Source organism: Heterodontus francisci, chromosome 3, assembly GCF_036365525.1.
Source record: "Heterodontus francisci isolate sHetFra1 chromosome 3, sHetFra1.hap1, whole genome shotgun sequence".
NCBI classification, from domain to species: Eukaryota; Metazoa; Chordata; class Chondrichthyes; order Heterodontiformes; family Heterodontidae; genus Heterodontus; species Heterodontus francisci.
In genome coordinates this window covers 36,784,986-36,807,103 of record NC_090373.1, presented here as the reverse complement: position 1 = coordinate 36,807,103, position 22,118 = coordinate 36,784,986, and the positions used below count along the sequence as shown (strand labels likewise).

The window sequence follows — 22,118 nt, the reverse complement described above, 5'->3', positions numbered from 1 at the left end:
TGCCATGGAGAATGCACCAGTTTACGGTGACTGACAGTTAACTGCCAAGCTTTGTTTGAAATTTAAACCAGACAGCTTGACGCTGATTGGTCAAGGCATTGTTCTGAGGTATGAACGAGTGAATGGCTGTCATTTATTTTGTTCAGCTGAAACAGGCGTAATGTGTGTATATGTTCTTTCTGTCTGCAAAGAACAGGGCCCTGTGCATTAATGAATTGGCCAAATGGTTGGGCGAATTGTTACAACCCGTTTTAAGCAAGTTCTACGCATACATGGTGAAGGATTCCTTCACATTTGCAAAGACCATAGAGGACTTGCATATCAATAGCAATGCCGTGTTCCTGTGCTCATTTGACATTGCTAGCCTATTCATCGATGTACCACTTAAGGAAGCCATAGATATTTGCACTACAGCAAGAGAAATTAAAGATTGTATTAGATCAAAGGAAGAGGCTTATAAAGTTGCTAAAAAAAAGTAGTAAGCCTGAGGATTGGGAGCATTTCAGAATTCAGCAAAGGAGGACCAAGAAACTGACAGAGAAAATAGAATATGAAAGTAAACTAGCAAGAAACCTAAAAACAAACTGCAAAAGCTTCTATAGGTATGTAAAGAAGGAAAAGATTAGCAAAGACAAATGTGGGCCCATTACAAGTGGAGATGGTGCTATTTATAATGGGGAAATGGTAGAGAAACTAAACAAATAGTTTGTGTCTATCTTCACAGAGGAAGATATAAAAAACCTCCCAGAAATACTAAAGAACCAAGGGACTACCGAGTATGAGGATCTGAAAGAAATTAGTATTAGTAAAAAAAGTAGTACTGGAGAAACTAATGGGACTAAAAGTTGACAAATCCCCTGGACCTGATGATCTACATCTGAGAGTGTTGAAAGAGGTGGCTGCAGAAATAATGGATGCATTGGTGATCATTTTCCAAAATTCTGTAGATTCTGGAATGGTTCCTGAAGATTGGAAGGTAGCAAATGTAACCCCACAATTCAAGAAAGGAGGGAGAGAGAAAACGGGGAACTACAGACCTGTTAACCTGACATCAGTAGTAGGGAAAATGCTAGAATCTATTATAGAGGCTGTGATAACTGGACAGAAATTAATGGTAGGATTGGGCAGAGTCAACATAGATTTATGAAAGGGGAATCATGTTTGACAAACCTGTTAAAGTTTTTTGAGGATGCTTTCAATAAGGTCCCACACAAGAATGCAAAATTAGAGCACATGGGATTAGGGATAATATACTGGCATGGACTGAGAATTCGTTAACGTACAGAAAACAGAGAATAGGAATAAATGGGCCATTCTCAGGTTGGCAAGCTGTGACTAGTACGGCACTTCAAGGATCAGTGCTTGGGCCCCAGCTAGTCACAATCGATATCAATGATTTGGATGAGGGAAACAAATGTAATATTTCCAAGTTTGCTGATGACACAAAACTGGGTGGAAATGTGAGTTGTGAGGAAGATGCAAAGAGACTTCAGGGGGATTTAGATAGGCTGAGTGAGTGGGCAAGAACACGGCAGATGGAATATAATGTGAAAAAATGTGAAGTGATCCACTTTGGTAGGAAAAACAGAAATGCTGAGTTTTTCTTAAATAGTGAGAGATTGGGAAGTGTTGATGTCCAAAGGGACCTGGGTGTCCTTGTTCATAAGTCACTGAAAGCTAACATGCAGGTGCAGCAAGCAGTTCGGAAGGCAAATGGTACGTTGGCCTTTATAGCAAGAGGATTTGAGTAAAGAAGTCTTGCTGCAATTGTATAGATCCTTGGTGAGATCGTACCTGGAGTATTGTGTACAGTTTTGGTCTCCTTAGCTAAGGAAGGATATACTTGACATAGAGGGAGTGCAATGAAGGTTCACCAGACTGATTCCTGGGATGGTGGGATTGTCCTATGAAGACAGCTTGAGGAACAGAAGTGAGCTGGCAAGATGGATACAGAATTGGCTCGGTCATAGAAGACAGAGGGTAGCAGTGGAAGGGTGCTTTTCTGAATGGAGGGATGTGACTAGTGGTGTTCTGCAGGGATCAGTGCTGGGACCTTTGCTGTTTGTAGTATATATAAATGATTTGGAGGAAAATGTAGCTGGTCTGATTAGTAAGTTTGCGGACAACACAAAGGTTGGTGGAGTTGCGGATAGTGATGAGGATTGTCAGAGGATACAGCAGGATATTGATCAGTTGGAGTCTTGGGCAGAGAAATGGCATATGGAGTTTAATCCAGACAAATGTGAGGTAATGCATTTTGGAAGGTCTAATACAGGTAGGAAGTATACAGTAAATGGCAGAACCTTTAGGAGTATTGACAGGCAGAGAGATCTGGGCGTACAGGTCCATAGATCACTGAAAGTGGCAATGCAGGTGGATAAGGTAGTCAAGAAAGCATACGGCATGCTTGCCTTCATCGTTCGGGGCATAGAGTATAAAAATTGGCAAGTCATGCTGCAGCTGTACAGAACCTTAGTTAGGCTACACTTGGAATATTGCATACAATTCTGGTTGCCACACTACCAGAAGAATGTGGAGGCTTTGGAGAGGGTACAGAAGTGGTTTACCAGGATGTTGCCTGTTCTGGAGGGTATTAGCTATGAGGAGAGGTTGGATAAACTCGGATTGTTTTCACTGGAATGACGGATGTGGAGGGGCGACCTGATAGAGGTTTACAAAGTTATGAGTGGCATGGACAGAGTGGATAGTCAGAAGCTTTTTCCCAGGGAGGAAGAGTCAGTTACTAGGGGACATAAGTTCAAGGTGCGAGGGGCTAAGTTTAGAGGAGATGTGTGAGGTAAGTTCTGTACACAGAGGGTGGTGAGTGCCTGGAACTTGCTGCCGGGGCAGGTGGTGGAAGCAGGTACGATAGCGACATTTAAGAGGCATCTTGACAAATACATGAATAGAATGGGACTAGAGGGATATGGACCCCGGAAGTGCAGAAGGTTTTAGTTTAGACAGGCATCAAGATCGGCGCAGGCTTGGAGGGCCGAATGGCCTGTTCCTGTGCTGTACTGTTCTTTGTTCTTTAAGTCTGGGACTGCATTCTCTGGAGTTTAAAAGAATGAGAGATGATATCATTGAAGCATACAACATTTTTGTAGGGTTCGACAATGTTGGTGCAAAAAGGATGTTTCCCCTGGCTGGTGAGTTTAGAACCAGGGGACACAGTCTCAGAATAAGAGGTAAACCATTTAGGATTGAGATGAAGAGGAATTTCTTCACTCGGAGGGTGGTGAATCTGTGGCATTCTCTACCCCAGGGGGCTGTGGAGGTTCAGTCATTGAGTTTATTCAAGACAGATATCGATAGATTTCTATGTATTAAAGATATGTGGTGATAGTGCGGGAAAATGGCGTTGAGGTAGAAGATCAGCCATGATCTAGTTGAATGGTGGAGGAGGCTCGAGGGGCTGAATTGCCTACTCCTACTATTTCCTATGTTCAAGGCAGCAGGATGACAGTTGATGTTTAATAATATGCTTTTAGGTGTTTTTTTTAACTGCAGTGAACATTTTTAAAAACATTCCACTGGGGTTTCTTCTTACCAGCCAAAGAGTTCAGAAACTTTCAGTCCCAGTTTTAACTCTGAGCACCTGTGCAGTGCTTTTTGCTATTGCTCTGGTAATGCAGAGGCCCGAAGTAATAATCCAGAGAATATGAGTTTAAATCCCACCATGGCAGTTTGAGAATTTGAACTCAGTTTTAAGAAAAATCTGGACACAAAAGGCTGGCATGAGTAAAAGTGACCGTGAAGTTGTCAGATTGTTGTGAAACCCCAACTGTTTCACTATTGTCCTTTAAGGAAGGTCGGCTGGTCTGCCCTATATGTAACTCCAGTCTGACAGCAATGTGGTTGACGTTTAACTGCCCTATAAAGTGCCCTAGCAAGCCACTTAGTTTTATCAAAGCACTACTAAGTGGTTCAAAAGGCCCACCATTACTTTCTCAGGGCAACTAGGGATGTGCAATAAATGCCAGCCTTGCCACAAATGCCCGCATCTTGAGAATGAATAAAAATAAATCAAATGGCAATACAAAGGAGTAATGGCTAAATCAAATTTCAAAAGAAAAACTCAGTAACAAATGACCTGATAATCCACAGTATACGTTGTTTATTAGCACGATGCTTCTCTTACTTATTTTCTCCTTTTTACCTTTTACAGTCAAGCACTTCTTCTCGTACTCCTGATAACCTCACTACTCAACCACTAACTTCCACAATTGAGAATGGAGATTCCATCCCAGCTGATATGAGACGTGTTTGCAGTTCATCCTTGTTAAATAAACCTTCACTCTATTTTACTGCCAACAGAGAAACAAAATCTTCTAGTTTACCCAGGTCCGCTTTCTTGACTGCCTCCGAGACATCCTTCTTATCTTCTAGCTCCTTGCCCTCAGTCCTTAATACCAAATCCCTTTCCCCATCCAACGCTTCAGTTAAAAAGTCTAAAACAGCTTCACCTTCCTATCCCCCATCCCCATTACATTTCCTGAGCTGTAGTGATTTGTATTCTTCTCCAGCCTGGTCCTCCTCATCTCTACCTTCTTCAAGGTCAACTATGTGCTCCTCAACTCATGTGCAGTCGTCACCTCATTCTTCAAGTCAGAGTATACGTTCTCCCACTTCTCAACGAATTTCATGCCATTCTCCTAGAATTCTTAATTATTCCTGTCAGACCTCAACACACACTGCTTCAGCAAAACCTGTGGCAGTACCTTCTCCCCCAACTCAGTTGTCATTATTGACTTCAATTCTAAGGTCTGGAAAACTGCCTCCTGTATCACCCACATCCTCAGAACAATCAAAACTAGTTTCCTTGGCCACATCCCTGAACACCATTGGTTCACAGTCTTCTAACAAATCTCCAATTCTGACAATGCCACAAGCATCATCTTCCTGTCAAAAAGCCAGAACATTTTCCCCCACTCCAGGAAAGTATCTGCAGCATTCTTCTGGAATATGTGGAGGTGATTCTTCAGTCTCATTGAGATTGCTAACCTCTCCTTTGGCCCCAGAGCCTGGAAAACATTCTGCTCATTCCTCTTTGACATCTTTATCTCAAAAACGTGGAAATATTTCCACAGAGACAGCGCAAGCTCCACCAGCCCTCCCGTCCACAAAACATAACGCTGATTACGTGAGTCCAGGTAATTCCACACCCACACTGACTTCATTGTGTCATGGCTCAAAGCTCCCAACATTGCCCCATTCGCCCTCCCCAAGACATGGACTGCTTTCTCCCAGCCCAGGACAATTTTCTTCACATCGTTTCTCACCAGTTAGCTCATTCTCCCCGATGCTAGAAATACAGTCTCCATTATCAGACCACATTTCTGATCATTTACACACTGAAAGATCTAGTAGAATTTCCCCCATCCCTCATTATTCAAGTTTGAATAATTGCCCTGTAAAACTTGGCAGTCTGTCTCTTACTCCAACAAGTCCTTCCCTTTCTGCTTCTGCAAGACATCACAATATTTCCCCTTTATCAGAAAAATCTGTGGCATCTTCCACAACCTCCATTTTTTCCATTTCTTCATCTCCTACTCCAGTTAATTCTTCCCCACAATCTGGTTCCCTTACACCTACTCCACTGAATATCAGTCCCCTTTTCTCTTCACTAAGATCAAGCTCTGTTTCTCCTACCCAAAATCAAACCTCTCCTCATTCCTCTTCATTAAGACCAAGCTCCTATTTCCCTACTCCAACTTATTCTTCCTCACTAAGATCTCCTACCCAGGGAAAGTTACCTTTCCATCCTTCGCCTCTCCCTAGGTCCAATATTACTCCAGCTCACTCTGCAGCACATTTCTCTCACCCGAGATCTGGTCCAGTCCAATCCCCTCCGCTACCATCAACTTTCTCAAGGTCTGGCACACAATCTCCAGCACAATCTATATCCTGTTCGACTGAGAATGAGGCTAAGAAACCAGAACAAAAGGTACTTTACATCATTATTTTGCATGCTGTAGATAGTAATGAATACTGTTCTCTTGGAATGGCAGTTGTACCCTTTGCACTTATTAATTAAATTAACCTGCGTGCAATAACTGATGTTTTTTAAATCAATGTATATCAAATGATGTGGTTAATTTTCCTTTTCTACTACTAATTAGAAATATCCTGCACTTTCTTAACTTGTCTGAGTTTGCCAGAATTGTTATCTGGGACTTGATATGTCTTTTTCATTATTTTCTGTTACGTTAAATGAAGATTTCTGAGGATCTGAAATTGCTCAACAGGACTCTGTTGTAAAATAAGCATTCAGTCTCTTTTAGAAAAACTCTTTCAAGACCTCGGGTGAGATACTGAAAATTGCTTCTAAATTAGTTACTGAAATCTGTTGAAACTATTTCTCATGATTTTTTCAGTGCCTTAACCTAGCCAATGCTGAAACATTTTAAATTATGGCATTACTTTAGGGGTATATCGAAGCATTTAGCTTTGAGGCATAATTGTGCAAGAATTCAGATGGCACAGGGCATTGGTTACCAGTGTGCTGTACTATGGAATGGTTTAATATCCTTGCACCTGTGATTTCTTTCCCATTGAGTTTCCAGTCCCAATCATATAGCCTCCCTGCATGGAAGTGACTCTGTTTAGCTCAAATTGGAGATTTCCCAGGAGCAGGTATTCACTCATCCAATGAAGTAGTGTGTGATGTAGGAAGATAAAATAAGAATTATAATAGAAATGAGACACTTGTGGGCTTTGCCCAAAGAAGCCTTTTTAATAACTGAAACAATTAGAGTCATAGTAAACAGCCTTGGGTGTTCCATTATATTCAGCCTTTGTATCTAAGGCATTCTCATTTGAACAAAATATACTCAAAACTGCTTTTCCTATCGTTATTACATGCAATGCATGCATTTGGTATACAATGTAATTGCATTAAGCACTAATAGATTTTTCTTAAAAATTCTTCATGGGTTCTTGTCAGCCTTTGAAAACTCCATTGCTTCATTTTATATAAAAAATTGCATAATTTTTTTAATATACTGTAAAATAAATCTGCAGTGCAGGTTCACTAGTTGTACCATTACTTGTTTCAATGTACAAAGCCAGTGATCTTTAGGATACTGCCCTTTTCAACATTGAAATATTGCATTGCAAATGAAAACCAACTTTAGTGGACGTGATCACAGATGCATTTATTGCAGGATTACAAAAGATAGTTACCACAACATTTACGATTCATTTTATTGCAATTCATTTGAAATTATAACCATAATCTTCGATCATCTCTGTTCAGTAATAAAACTTTTTGCTATCTTTTGTGCATCGCTCACTTTCACTGATTGTTCCTTTTTTATTCTTTCCCTCACTTCTTCTGCAGTACAAGATCAAGTCAAGTTATAAGGCTTTTGCAGCAATACCAACAAACACACTGCTTTTGGAGCAGAAGGTCAGTGTCAGCCACATGAAAATTTGCTTCAACAGTCCTGCTTTCCTCTTTGTACAAGTCAACAAGCCTTAGACTGTTGTATTTCAGTATTAAATAGACTATAGACAAAAATTGAAGATGCTGATGGTGGTTGGGGGAGGACTGAGTGAGGTGAATCCTTTCTGTCATACATGAAAAGATCCTAAACCAACATCATGCTTAATAATATTTCATCTGTTGCTACCTGTTGAAAGTTGGTATGAGGTCAATATCCTCCCAGTGTTTCGTTCTGTAATATGGTTTGTATTTTGCAATGGGTTCTTAGTTTGTCATGGTAAAGTCTTGTGATGGTAACTTCTTCTTCCATTGAAACTGAAGGAAATGTGACTGCACATACTCTGCTCATCAACCAGAATTTATATAGGTAATGTCTTGTCAAAGTTGACGTGCATTTTCATCTTGAAGAATCCTAATCTGCACACTTTAGTTATGTATCTTAATTAAGATATTACTGATCTGAACTTCTGGCGTTGAGTCTTAAATAGCTCAGGATTATGGATGTTAATGTAAAAAATTAGCGAAAGCTGTCCAAAGCCTCAAAATGTTTAACACAACTCTCCAAAAGGTGACAGCTCAAATTTGGCCCCAGAAAGACAAATGCTTAAACTGAAAATCAGAGGCACACAAGCTTGTCATACATAAAGTTTCAAATTTATTCAATCCCCTTCATTGCAGTAAAGCAAAACCTAAAGTGCAGTTTGCAGCAGTGGTGGGTTTAGAAATTACATATGTGAGTACTAAAGGCATGCAATGTATTTTCTAGAGGAGTTGAGGATTAAGGCCCCTGGAAATTTTAGATTTTTGACATTTTAGGTGTCAGTCTTGGCTCAATGGTAGTATCCTTGTCTTTGCATTAGAAGGTTGCGGGTTCAACACCACTCCAGAAACTTGAATGCAAAATCTATGCTGACACTTCAGTGCAGTACTGAGGGAGTGCTGTGCTGTCAGAGGTGCTGATTTTCACAAGAGACATCTGCCCTCTCAAGTGAACATAAATAATCCCATTGCAATATTGAAAGAAGAGCATGGGAGTTCTTCATGTTGTGTCTAATATTTATCCCTCAACCAACACATGAAAACATATAATCTGATCATTACTACATTGCTGTTTGTGGGAGCTTGCTGTGCACAAATTGGCTGCTGTGTTTCCTACATCACAACTGTGACTATACTTCAAAAGTACTTCATTGTCTGTAAAGTTCTTTAGGCATCCTGAGGTTGTGAAAAGGCACTGTCTAAGGCTTCTTTCTGTCTTGACTTAGTTCAATTTCTGATATGGTGAAGGTTACAATTAGGCTTAGATAAATCCACTTAATGTTTTTACACCGGAGAATATCCTCCCTACCCCAAAAAAACATTCTTGAAGAAGAAAAAAACCTTTCATGAAAAACAAATAAGAAACCATTTGCCTAGATTTGTGCAGCTGCAACAATACACATGAAGTTCGACACCATTGAAGACACTGTCAGTCTACTTGTTTGGCATCCCCTCTCTGCACCATGGCTGCAGTGTGAACAATCTACACTGCACTACAGTAACTCACCAATGTTGCTTTAACCGCTCTTCCCAAACGTGTGATCTCCACCACTTAGAAGGACAAGGCCAGCAAGTGCATGGGAACATTACCTCCAACTTTTCCTCTTTGGAAAATAAGTTCCTAAATGGGGTAAAAGCGCAAAGGGAACTAGAGGTTCAGAAACACAAATCACAAAGTTTTGCTGCAGGTTAATAAGGCCATTAAAAAAAAAAATCAAGCACTGTGGTTCAGGAATTGAACAGATTTTTGCATCTGACTTCACTGTAGAAAATATTCAGGTCTGGCAGCATCTGTGGAGAAAGAAGCAAAGTTAATGTTTCAGGTCAGTGAGCGATGGAGGCAGGGTAATAGAATGTTTTTAAGGCAGAGGTAGACAGATTCTTGACAAAAAGGGAGTCAAAGGGTATCGGGAGTAGGCAGGAAAGTGGAGTTGAGTCCGCAACCGATTAGCTATGATTGTATAGAAAGGCGGAGTAGGCTCGAGGGGCGGAATAACCTACTCCTGTTCCTAATTCGTCTGTTCGTATGTATGTTTTTCTAGAGGGATAGCTTTGAACAGCAGAGAAGTTATGTTAAACTTCTTCCTTACCCACCATCCCCTACACCTATTATATTTATTTGACCCCATTCACCCAACCCCACTGAAAATGCTAACTCCTTATTCCGGCCCCCCCTGCCACTGAACCCAATGTTGTGGGTTTGGTAAAATCCAGCCCTCTGTTTCTGAAAATTCCTTCTGAGGAAAGTATATTTCCTAAGGCTCCTGTTACACTTGTGCTGTAACTGCACTGGAAATGTGGCAAAACATATTAGAAAATTAAAAGGATTTGACTATGTCAGGTCCCTGCCAGCTCCAGGGGCTTCTGGTTGATCTTGTAAGGGTGGACCATCCTCCCACCCTTTATAAGGCCATTGGCACCAAGGGAGTGGGAACTCCCTGTGTTTGTAGTTCTCATCCCCCTGCCTCAGAGGGCCCCAGTCTAACACGGGATCCAATCCGCGGTGAGAGATGAAACACAATTGGCCCCATTGGAGACTCCAGGTGATGGAAATGACTGGGATCTTGAAGAAAGGCCAGTTCCCTTTCTATTTTAGAAAACTGTGGATTTTGCCCCCTTTACACAGGAGCTGAGGGGATTTGTATAGCATTTCTGCACAACCCCAATGAGGCCTGAGCAACACAGGCATATTAGAAACTAGGGGACCACTGGGATCTTTATTCAGCCTATCATAGGGATGCTGAAGAAGATGGTCAAGTGTATCAATCGATTGGAGAGCTGCGTACAATATGCTCCTGATAGAGTCTTCCACATCCTTGTGCGGTGCTGCATAGTGTTGCATTACAGCAAAGCCTGCATTTGGAGGAGGCAGAGCAACAGCAGTAATCCTCAGCAGACACTGCAGACTTGGGGGAAGGAGAAGAAGCAGCTCAGCACCGTACAGCCAGAGCTGCCAGGAATCAGCGATTCCACCGACCTGCTCCCAGATCTGCCTTCAGAACTCAACCCTTCTGCACAATTGTTCTTGTTGTATCCTTCACCACTCCCTTCATCCGACATTGAAGAACATTTAAACCATTTAGTTAGCTTCTATGTCAATGACATACTGACAGAGCAGAATAAAAAAACAACCAAACCAGCCTGCACTCCAAAGTGTCAGGTGTGATGAAGATTATCAATTTCATACCAGATATAATAATTGCCTTTGTTACAGTCAACTGAGGAGGGGTCAAAGGGCTTCCCTCTTTTCCCTCTCCTTGTTTGACCATAACAGGTTTAATTCTTACTTAAAGTGGATGTACTGGCCAATTCAATAGGTTTTTTTTTAGAGATACAGCACTGAAACAGGCCCTTCAGCCCACCAAGTCTGTGCCGACCACCAACCACCCATTTATACTAATCCTACACTAATTCCATATTTCTACCACATCCCCACCTGTCCCTATATTTCCCTACCACCTACCTATACTAGGGGCAATTTATAATGGCCAATTTACCTATCAACCTGCAAGTCTTTGGCATGTGGGAGGAAACCGGAGCGCCCGGAGGAAACCCACGCAGACACAGGGAGAACTTGCAAACTCCACACAGGCAGTACCCAGAATTGAACCCGGGTCGCTGGAGCTGTGAGGCTGTGGTGCTAACCACTGCGCCACTGTGCCACCCATATGATTATAACAAGAACCAATCAGACAGGTTTTCTTGAGTTAGCAAAGAAAGAGGTTAACTTTATTGTACCTAAACTAAACCAGTGAAAATAATAAACAGCATGCCAACTTTCACTCGCTCTCTGTCTCTCTCTCTCACACACACACACTAGAGGTTTACACACACACAAATAGTCTTCCCAATATTTACTGAATGCACTGGATATTGGATAAGCAATCTGATAATTTAGCAACAGTGGAGGAGTCAAGAGAGGTGGTGTTGACCTAGAGCTGGGTGTCTTCAGTGTACATGTGAAAACTAACACTGTGCTTTCAGATGATGTCACCGAGGGGCAGCAGGTAGATGAGAAATAGGAGGGGGACAAGGATAGATCATTGGAGGACATCAGAGGTAACGCTGCGGGAGTAGGTAGAGAAGTCATTGCAAGAGATTCTCTGGCTATGATTAGATAGGTAGGAATGGAACCAGGTGAGAGGAAACCTACCCACCTGGACAACAGTGGAGAGGAGTTGAAGGAGGATGGTGTGGTCAACCATGTCAAAGGCTGCAGACAGATTGAGGAGGGAAAGTTTACCTTTGTCACAGTCACATAGGATGTCATTTGTGACTTTCATAAGAGCTGTTTCAGTACTGTGGCAGGAGCGGAAACCGATTGGAGGGATTCAAACATTGAGTTCTGGGAAAGATGGAAATGGATTTGGGAGGTGACAAATCGTTGTCTCCACTTCTTTACCTCTCTCTTTTTTCAAGATGCTGCTTAATGATTTCACTCCTGTGAAGTGCCTTGTGACATTTGACCATGTACATGCAAGTTTTTGTTATTGACTACATTGGCACTCTATTTCATGCATCGATTACTCTAAAAACATTGACCATCACTTGGTAATTCCTTGGTTTGCCCAGCAGGGGTAGTCGCAACATACCAGATACTGACTGAAATGAAAGAATTTCCTGCCCTGTGTTTTGAAGTGATGTTTGCATTTACCATCTACGTATTACTTATTTTCAAAACTTGAAAAGAATGATTTTTGATAGACTTGTCAAAAAAACAGACAATCGAGATTTAAACAAAGATAAATTGGTGACATTGACATAAACTCCAGTTTAAATAAGGCGCAGTGCATATGGTGAAAGACAAGCCTGTAATCTTATTGAACAGATTCAAATAACCATGCGAGTGAAGGCCATTTGCTTTGGAAGCATAATTTAAAACTAGAAATGAGATTGCAGTCTTGAAGTCACGACCATATATGTGACCATTTTAATATTGCATCAATTGTGGAGTTTGCAAATGGTTGAATATTTGATACTTTTGCTGTTATTGCCACAGCAGCCTTTGGTATTCCATGTAGTCATAGAATTATGGAATCATGGAAACCTACTGCACAGAAGGAGTTTTTTGTCCATCACCCTGTAAGTTCCTCATTTTCAAATACCTGTCCAACTCCCTTTGAAAATTAATTATGGAATCAGCTTCCACCACCTTCTCTGGTAGAGTGTTCCAGATCCTGACAAATCTCTGAATGAAAAAATTCTCTTCTCCCCTCTAGATCTTTTGTCAATGATTTAAAATCTATGACCTCTAGTTATTGACCCACTTCCCAGAGGGAAACATTTTTCTCAATCTGCTCTATGAAAACCTCTTATCATCTTGAAAATCTCTATCAGGTCATCTCCTAGCTTTCTCTGTTCCAAGGAGAACAGTCCTAACTTTTCCAACCTCTCCTCATAACTGAAGTCCCTCATCCCTGGTAACATCCTGGTAAACCTGCTCTAAATCCTTTGTATGGCCTTTACATCTTTTCTGAAGTCTGGGGCCCAGAATTTCCCACAATACTCCAGCTGAGGCCTAAGCCGTCATGTGACCTGTCATTTCCCTCTGCTGAGTTTTTTGGAACAGGTGCCTTGCAGTTTGTCCCACTCAGTTCAAACGCCAAGTTTCAGCATTCAATGTTCACAGAAAATCCTTTCTTTAAATCCAGTCTTTAAAAAAAACCACAGAATTCTAAGCTTTCAAATAAAAAACAAACTTCTTGTGACACACTGACCTATAAAGTTCTAAAAAAATTGACTTCTGAAAGACTGAGATACTTAAATAGTAAAATGTTAACCAAATGCACTGAAAATTATATCTATACATTTAAAACACAATGGAAACAGCCATCAAGGGAATTTCAACAATGAAAAAATGAACAATTTAATAAAGCAAAATGAAAACTTACTATTACCCACCAATCCGCTCGCTCTGCAACAGTGACATTACTTTTGAATTTCTTCATTAGTTTTCCACTCTCAGCTGTGGTCTCTCTGATTTTCATGATATTGCTGCATCTGCCCATTAATGGCCATTAATCTCGCCGCAGAAAGTTAAAGATGAAATTTAACCACATAAGTACCTTTTTAATTATGAGATTTATGTTCTGGCAATGCCACTCCACCTCTCTCGTCCTGAAAGGGAACAATTTAAAATGAAGTCTCATTCCAACAAGTAGTAAATTATTGTTAGTGATTTTTAAAATTATTTTTTCAATACTTTTCCTTTCTATTTCTTTTTTCTTTCTCACTCAATCCAATCTTTCTTTCCTTCTCATTTTCTTTCCTGATTTATCTCTAATTATCCCCATCTCCTTCTTCGTTGTTCCTTCGTTTCCTTCTCAATCATTATATCCCATTGGCTATGTGATAGACTGTTGGTCCTATTGCTCACTTAGGTCCCAGATGCATGGTTGCTCTGTTATCAACTCACACTTCAGGCAACTTACAGGGCAGAACATTTTTGAGCTGAAGGATGAGGGAAAAAGTCTAACTATAATGTGGTATGCTGCGAGATGTCCCAGGAGCCAACAAAATCTGGGCTTTTATTTCAGCTTTAAACACTGGAACCTCCCATAACATCAAATATCCATTGGAGAGTTGCAACTCGCACTAGTCCTGGGCTTGCTAGACCCAGTTCAACAGGTTTCTCTCTCTTTGCCTCTTCCATTAAAAAAAAAGCATTCATTTTTTTTTACAAGTCTTTGATGCTTTTGTGTTATTTCCTTTTTACTTTGTCCTTTTGTTTGATCTTTTCAATCTACTTGGTTTTACTTTTGCTCAATTGATTTCGCTTTTACCTTTGTCCTTCTACTTCCACTTAATTTGTTTCTATTTGCTAATTTTCTTCAAGTTTTCATGTTTTTAATTTTCTAACTTTAGTTCTTAGTTTTCTGAATAAGGTTAGGTCCTTTTTTGCTCATGTGTTAGACCTTTCAAAGCAGCTTTAAATCCTACTCTAGCTCCTTTCAAAAAATGCTTAGAAATATCTAGTTCAGAAAGAGATTGAAGATTATATTAATGAATACAGACAGAGCTAATCAAAGACTGTGAAACATTATTGTTGTGGGCAGCTTGGCCCCTGGATATCCCGTTGGAATGTGTTCAGTTGGAGGTGAATAATGCAGATTGGCATGTTTGATTGATGTACAACTCTGGGTACGTGAGAGAAGATGAGTGAAACTACAGAAGATCAATGTATCATAAGTGCCTCTTAAAATACTTATTATCACTGAACAAGTTCTTTAATAGCAGCCGTAAATCTGCAATTAAATGCCTTCTATTATTCAGCCCAAGGCAATGCCCAGGAACATAAGGAAAGAGTGAGGAAAGATCACTCAGCCTATCTAGGCTTTGATTAGCTCCACATTTTCAGACCACGTATTTCACTTTTAAGCAAGAAAGCCCTATTAGTATTCAGTCTCAGGATGCTCCAATTAACAGATGGATATTTTCACTGACTGTTATACAGTGTACCTCCTTGCAATGCACCGGGTTGAAAACACTCAGCTGGGGTTTTTTGTGAGCAAATGATTGAGATGCACTCTTTTTAATCAGGGTAGATCCTCAGATCACATTGTTATTTTTGGGGTTGTTTGAGAAAGGTTTTGCATTTCCTTTTAATAGGCCATCGATGAAGCAATTAGTGATTCAGAGGAATCTGCAACCGCCAACACATCAGAGAAAACCCATTCACAAGTAAGCTTTATAAGCACATTAATTAATACTGCTAGTTTTGTGAAACGTGACTGTACATTTAATGCTTATAATATTGTTTACCTTCACACAGTTCCTAGTTGAATCGGAGAATCTCAGACAGCAGTCTGAGGAACTGTATGCTACTATTCAACAATTGCTAGAGGATCCACTGCCAATGGTAATGAAAAAATTGAGCAAATATTTTATCTTTTTTTCTATTTCCACCTTACTCCCTCGTCCCACCAAACACACACATGACCCTGTAACCATGTCCTCACATTTCACCCTCCCCTTTTCTAGCGCTGCTCAAGTTCTACTCCCAACTCCTTGCAGAAGCTGCAGGACTCAGAAGCACACAAAGTAAGTGAGTGATAAAGCATGTGTTGTCGAACTTGCATGTACCTGGAGGGTGTGGTGTTTCTACTGAATCTGATTACTTAGAGAAAATTGATTTCTGAGAAAAAGCACAAGCTTTGATAAAGGTTTTGCACAAATCAAGGTCAGTTTTAATCAAACTGCAATAAGAGACATGTCCATATGCTGATTCACCATGTAAATGCTTTCAATCATACTGGCAAATCTCTGGAACATCAAATATTCCACTTGCAATTGAAATATAATTCCTTGATTCATCAAAATTTTGCTGTTGACATATTTTGCTAAATATTATTCCATGTTTCTTAACCTTTCAATTCTGATGTCCCATGTTGCGTAACTAGATGTTGAAAATTAATTATTCTTCCTTAGTCTTATTTTCATTGATCTTGCTTTACTTTTGTGATGATGCTAAGGCTGTGATTATTAACATACTTGTTCTTCCAAGTTAAGATCTTTAAATAATCAACAGTTGATAAATTCTTTATTTTTAAAAATATATATATCTCTGTTAGACTTTAAAATCACCGGGTGGGTTACAGCATTCTACACAATAATTCTTACGCCAGTAAGTGGCACTGTTGCAGTTACAATGATGGAACGTCATGTCAAGTTACCAATTAAAATACAAACTGTGGCTCAATCCTGGCTCTTTACACGTGTTTCACTGTACCCTGTTCATGCACTGCAGAAATCTGTGTCCAGGAGGTAAAAGCTCTGCTCACAATCCTAATTTCTAATTATGTTTCCAAAAGGGTAGCAATTTTCATAATTGATACGACAATCAATACACATTGCAAGCAGTGTAGATGGAAGCATAAAATTACAGAGAGATATTGATAGATTAAGTGAATGGGTAAAACTGTAGCAAATGGCTTTCAGTGTGTGGTCATCCACTTTGGACTGAAAAAGTGTAGAACAGGGTTCTTTCTAAATGGTGAAAAACTAGAAAAGGAGAAGGTCCAAAGAGACTTGAGGATCCAGGTACACAGATCTTTAAAATGTCATGAACAGGTATCGAAAATAATCAAAATGGCTATTGAAATGCTGGCCTTTATATCTAGAGGACTGGAATCCAAAGGGGTACAAGCCATGGATCAGCTGTACAAAGCCCTGGTTGGACCACACCTGGAATACTATGAGGAAGGATATATTAGCCTTGGAGGGAGTGTAGTGAAGATTTACCAGAATGATACCTGGATTCCAAGGGTTAAATCATGAGCGATTACACAAACTAGGGTTGTATTCCCTTGAATTTAGTAGGTTAAGGGGTCATTTGAACTAAGCTTTCAAGATATTAAGGGGAACACATAGGGTAGAAAGAGAGAAGCTATTTCAGATGGTTGTGAAGTTGCCAGACCTTTCAGGAGTGAAATTAGGAAACACAGCTACACGCAGAGGGTGGTAGAAGTTTGGAACTCTCTTCTGTAAATGACAAATGATGCCAGATCAGTTTTTAATTTTAAAACTGAGATTGATAGATTTTTGTTATCCAAAGGTATTAAGATGGGGCAAAGGCAGGTATATGGAGTTAGGTCTCAGATCAGCCATGATTTCATTGAATGTTGGAACGGGCTTGAGGGGCTAAATGGCCTCCTCCTGTTCCTATGTTCCAATGTTTCCATGTTATGCCCAAGCACACTCTTATAGCCATGGGACATCAGGAAATGTGTGCTGATCCCCTCTGAATTTCTCCCTTCTTCTGTGCTGTAGAAGTCCTATTCTCCTATGGTCCATCAGTGATGCCATAAGTGGCAACGTAATGCTGTTGTAGCCAGCTACATCCTGGACCAGCATTAATTCTGGGATCTGCGATTTACCAAGATCTGTACCTCTTGCTGGCAGAAGTGACTGACTTTCTCACTCCAGTTTGCTGTCTAAATGCATCAGTTGTGCTGTTTGTTTTTTCCAGAAGCTATAAGCTCACAATTACTGCTCTGTTTGACTGAAAATTTTTAGCAAACCATAAAATAAGTTATAAAATAAATTTCTATGGAAAGAATGTTTAAACCAAACGGAATACCCTTCAGCCTTGTTAGCCCATACATGTTACCAATAGCTATATATACGTAGATAGTCGTTTGAAGTCTATCTTGGTCTCTGTAATAAATTGCAGTTCTTATAAAAAGTTTTTCAGCATTTGCTATGTTTTGCTGACCTATTTTGAAGTCAGTCAGTTAATAATTGTTTCGACCATTCTTAAGTAATTTCTTCAAGTGCCATTAGTGAAGAATGCTACCTCTCCACTCCATTTCAGCTGAGAAGTAATTCTTGAATATTTTTCTTTTCCAGCCTGTTAGTCCCATACCGAAATCAGCTGGGAGAGAAACCAAATATGTGAGTTTTTTTTGGTGCAATATATGTTGAGAACAGTCAAATTTACTGACTTGCTAGGGAATATGTTGAGTATATGATATTGTTATGATCCTGTAGTTTTTTGGGGAGAAGAATGTGGTGTGCCTTTAAGGCTAGAAAAGGAGCAGTACTGCTTTAAGGCAACAAGCTCCAGAGACTGAGTCAAAGAATGCATTCTCGTTGCCATAGGATACAGCCACTCAGGACCAAAGATCAAGAGATACAATGTTACAATTTAATTTTGAACTGGTGGAAACAGACTGTTTTAACTCTCAGAGACACAGACAGACAGCTGGACCAGCATATACTGAAGGAAATGAGAGGTCTCGCTCGGTTTATTTAAACCTTATTTATTATATTCTCAGAATTCTGATGTCAAACCAGATTAATTTCTTAAAAGAAAATAACCAAATTCCTTTAACTACTGAACTGTAATGGTTGAAATTCATCTCTGGGAAAAGAAGAGCATCAATTCAACTGCTGAATTAGACTACGGACTGTTCTACCGTTGAAGAATAATTTTTCCCCCCATCGGACAGCTGTGAGGACTTCAAGCAACCTTGGACTATTCCACATTGGAAGATTTCACTTTGGCCGGAGTGTAAATATGCAAGGACTCTAATTTTTTCTATTTTAAATATTGTTTATATCTTAGTGTTCAAGAATTGAATTTTTCTAATTAGCAGTTAATTTGTTGATCTAAAGACTCCTGGTTTCGTTAGCCTCATCCAGGGGTACAATTTGGCTGGGTATTTCTTTAATTTGGAAAGTTTAAAATGATATGTTAGGCGATCTGTGGAGGGATGGGACTGAATCAACGGTACGTTTCTCCCACCACAATCAGAATCGTATATTTTGATTTGGGGCTTTGACTTGAGCGGTCGGTCGTAACGATATTCAAAATGAAACCACGTAGGATTATAGTTCTACTTTTGCTGTGCCATGCCAAAAATAGTAACCTTACTAGTCCCCACATGGGGAGGTTTACTTTCTTCTTTCAAATAACTGTGTGCTGATGTGTTTTATACACTTACTGATTTCACGTTATTCAAGACCACCATCAAATATAACTTGGAAGGATGTTGGTAGGGCATATTTCATCTCCTCTTCCTCTTTTTCCATGCAGGGACATGAATTCCAGGGTTCAGATTTCTTTGGATCCCATTTAGAAAACAAAAACCTCATTCATGGATAATCACATCTATTTCTAACTTTATGGAGTCCTCAAGTTCCTGCTGATCCAACAGTCCAAATAACATTAGCTGGAATTAAATATCAATGAACACAAATTAGAAATTAAAAACTTAAGAATAAAAGGGGAAGAACCTTTTTAACGCAGCTAGTAACAGAAATATGGGAAGATTTTTGAGGCAGATAGTATCAATGGATTCAAAAGACAAGTAGATTTTTTTCTGAAGGGCAAAGGAATTCAGGAACAGTGATTGAAGCATACAGCTGTGGCTCAGTGGCAGCACTCTCCCCTTTGAGTTAAAAGGTTGTGGGTTCAAGTCCTGCTCCAGGACTTGAATACAAGATCAAGGCTAACACTCCAATATACTATGAAGGGAATGCTGCATTGTCAGCGATACTGTCTTTCAGATGAGGTATTAAACTTAGGTCCCATCTTCCTCTCAGGTGGATCTAAAAGATCCCATGGCATTATAAGGAGTTCTTCTCACTATCCCTCAACCAACATCACTAAAATAGATTATCTGGTCATTATCACACTGCTGTTTGTAGGGCCTTGCTACATTGCAATAGTGAGTGTGCTTTATTGCCTTTAAAGTGTTTTGGGATGTCCTGTGGTCACGGAAGGCACTATATAACTGCACTTTTCCTTTTATAAGTGTAGATATGGTTGGTTTCAGGAGGCAAATAAAGGTATTTCAGAAAAGCGAATGGATTGAAGCTGCAGGAGCAATGGGGAAAAATTCAACATCACTGATGATAGAAAACCTTGCAGAACGATGACCTGTGCATGCCTTTGATCCATTGCTAAATTTGTCAGGGCCTTTTTTTAGGTCAGCTTTGCAGCTGCCTAAAATGAGTGCAGGCCTTACTTCAATATTAACATTAGAAATTTGCACTGAGCAACTTTGAGTAATTTTCCAGATCTACAGGAATCTAATGAACAGTTTTTAAGGGGGGCCGCTGAAGGAATCCTCAGGTAAGTTTCTATACCCACCTCAATGCAGAGCCAGGAGTGCACGTCATGTTTTTACATTAATACTGTGGACCACTACTGGTCTGCACTCACCACTCCACTGGAAACAGAAATTCCTCTGTACATGGTTTTAACAAATTCCTCACCTTCATGAAACAAATTGGTGAACAACTTCTGTTAAAATATAGAACAGAGGAATTTCACTTGAATGTGTGCATCAATTTGTTAGGAATACCGCATAGGAATTTCTCCTAAGTGTGTTTTAACATGGGACCAGTGAACCAAGAGTTCTCAAGAGTTTTAGTGTGTTTTCCTCCAACCACTGAGGAGAGCAGCTTATTTACTTTTTAGTTTTCTAAGTGTGACCACTTCTACCCTGAGTTAACGTACTCAACAATTGCATTGTAGAAGTATCTAGAGATACCACTGATCTGAAATCGATCAGCAAGGACTTCAATATTGAGGTCCCAGACAACATTTAAACAAACAAGGGCCCAGGGATGAATGGTGTCCATATGAGGGTACAGGACAACATGTTGTGGGTGTTGAATGTTGAGGAGGTACTACCTTCGCTGGAATGAAACAACCAATCGTCACTCAACTGTTACTGTTATTGTGCAGGTGGTGGAAAACTTTCACACTCGTGCAGTGTGGCATGCTCTTGTGAGGTGAGGCTTGTGCACGATATTGGGCAAGCTAGAAGAAACTACACGCTGCATATCATTGTGCTGTAACTGAGCTGTGAGCGTTTGCCTCTGCCAGGGAGGCTGCCGAAATGGGAAAATGTTCCCATCCCCATTACTAAAAAGAAAATTCACCAATTATATAACTTTGAGTATTATTGCATGAAAAGTTGCATTACTCCAGTAAAGTAATTGAATTTTGATCGTTTTTTAAAAAATGCTCTGGACTGGTCAAACATACAGTAAAAGAATGACTTTGAAAGGACAGTATAGTGGTTATGTGTGCTTTTTGTACAATAATGGGTCTGCAAGCATTTCGGGACTTTGACCTGTTATTGATCAAAACAAAGAGCTTTTATGTTCAGTGTTGAGGCTTTCCTGTCAACAGCATGTCCAAGGCACCTGATAGCGAATGAATCACTTTTGAAGTTGTTTGCTGTTAGGTAGGTAAACATGACAGACAATTTGTGCACAGCCTCCCACAAACAGCGATGAGATAAATAACGAGTAAATCTGTTTTTTTCCAATAGTGTTGGTTGAGGAATAAATGCTGCCAAGGATACCTGAAGAACACCATTGCTCTTTAAATAGGTGCCATAGGATCTTATATATTCCCCTGAACATTGGCTTCAATAGCAAGGGAAATTGGGTGGGGTGTATATAACAAGCAGCCGATTTGCTGCCACCCATTTTGCATTCCCCCTGAGGCCGAATTTCAACCCCACTATCTCCAAGTAGGTAGTACTCACTCAGTACCACAGTAAAGTGTCAGTCTAGATTATGTGCCTGAGTCCTAGAGTGGGATTTGAACCTACAAACCTCTAACTCAGAAGCAAACTTGCTTTCACTTAGCTAAGCTATGATGGGTCTGTGTTCTAGTTTTAAAGATCGGGGGTAGAGTTTCCGCTTTTGGCACATTCTGTAATCGGCGTGCAAATTGCGCATGAAATTGTGCTGTTTTTCCAAAATGAAGGAATGGTTCGAGCTTCTGCTCAAATTAATTTGCATAATTAAAAATGTAAAATCTTCAATGAAACCCCACAATTGGGCAGTGTAATAGAACATAATTGTTTTTTTTAACTTTGATTTTATTTCCCCCTGCTTTAAAAATATGCCTTGATTATATTTAAGTGTGGAAACCTGGTACAGTTTTATTAACACTACAACAACAACTTACATTTGTATAGACTTCTAACATAGTAAAATGTCCCAAGGTGCTTCATAGGAGCGTTATCAAACAAATTTTGACACCAAGCCAAATGAGATGGTAGGGAAGATGGCCAAAGCTTGGTCAAAGAGATAGGTTTTAAGGAGCATCTTAAAGGGAGAAGTGAGGCAGAGAGATTTAGAGAGGGAATTTCAGAGCTTTAGCGTC

General features: G+C 40.0%; 1 pseudogene; it reads left to right on the top strand.

Moving 5' to 3' along the window:
• The window catches only part of LOC137352174 (uncharacterized), a 296,154-nt pseudogene that overhangs the window by 250,631 nt on the left and 23,405 nt on the right, over positions 1 to 22,118 (top strand).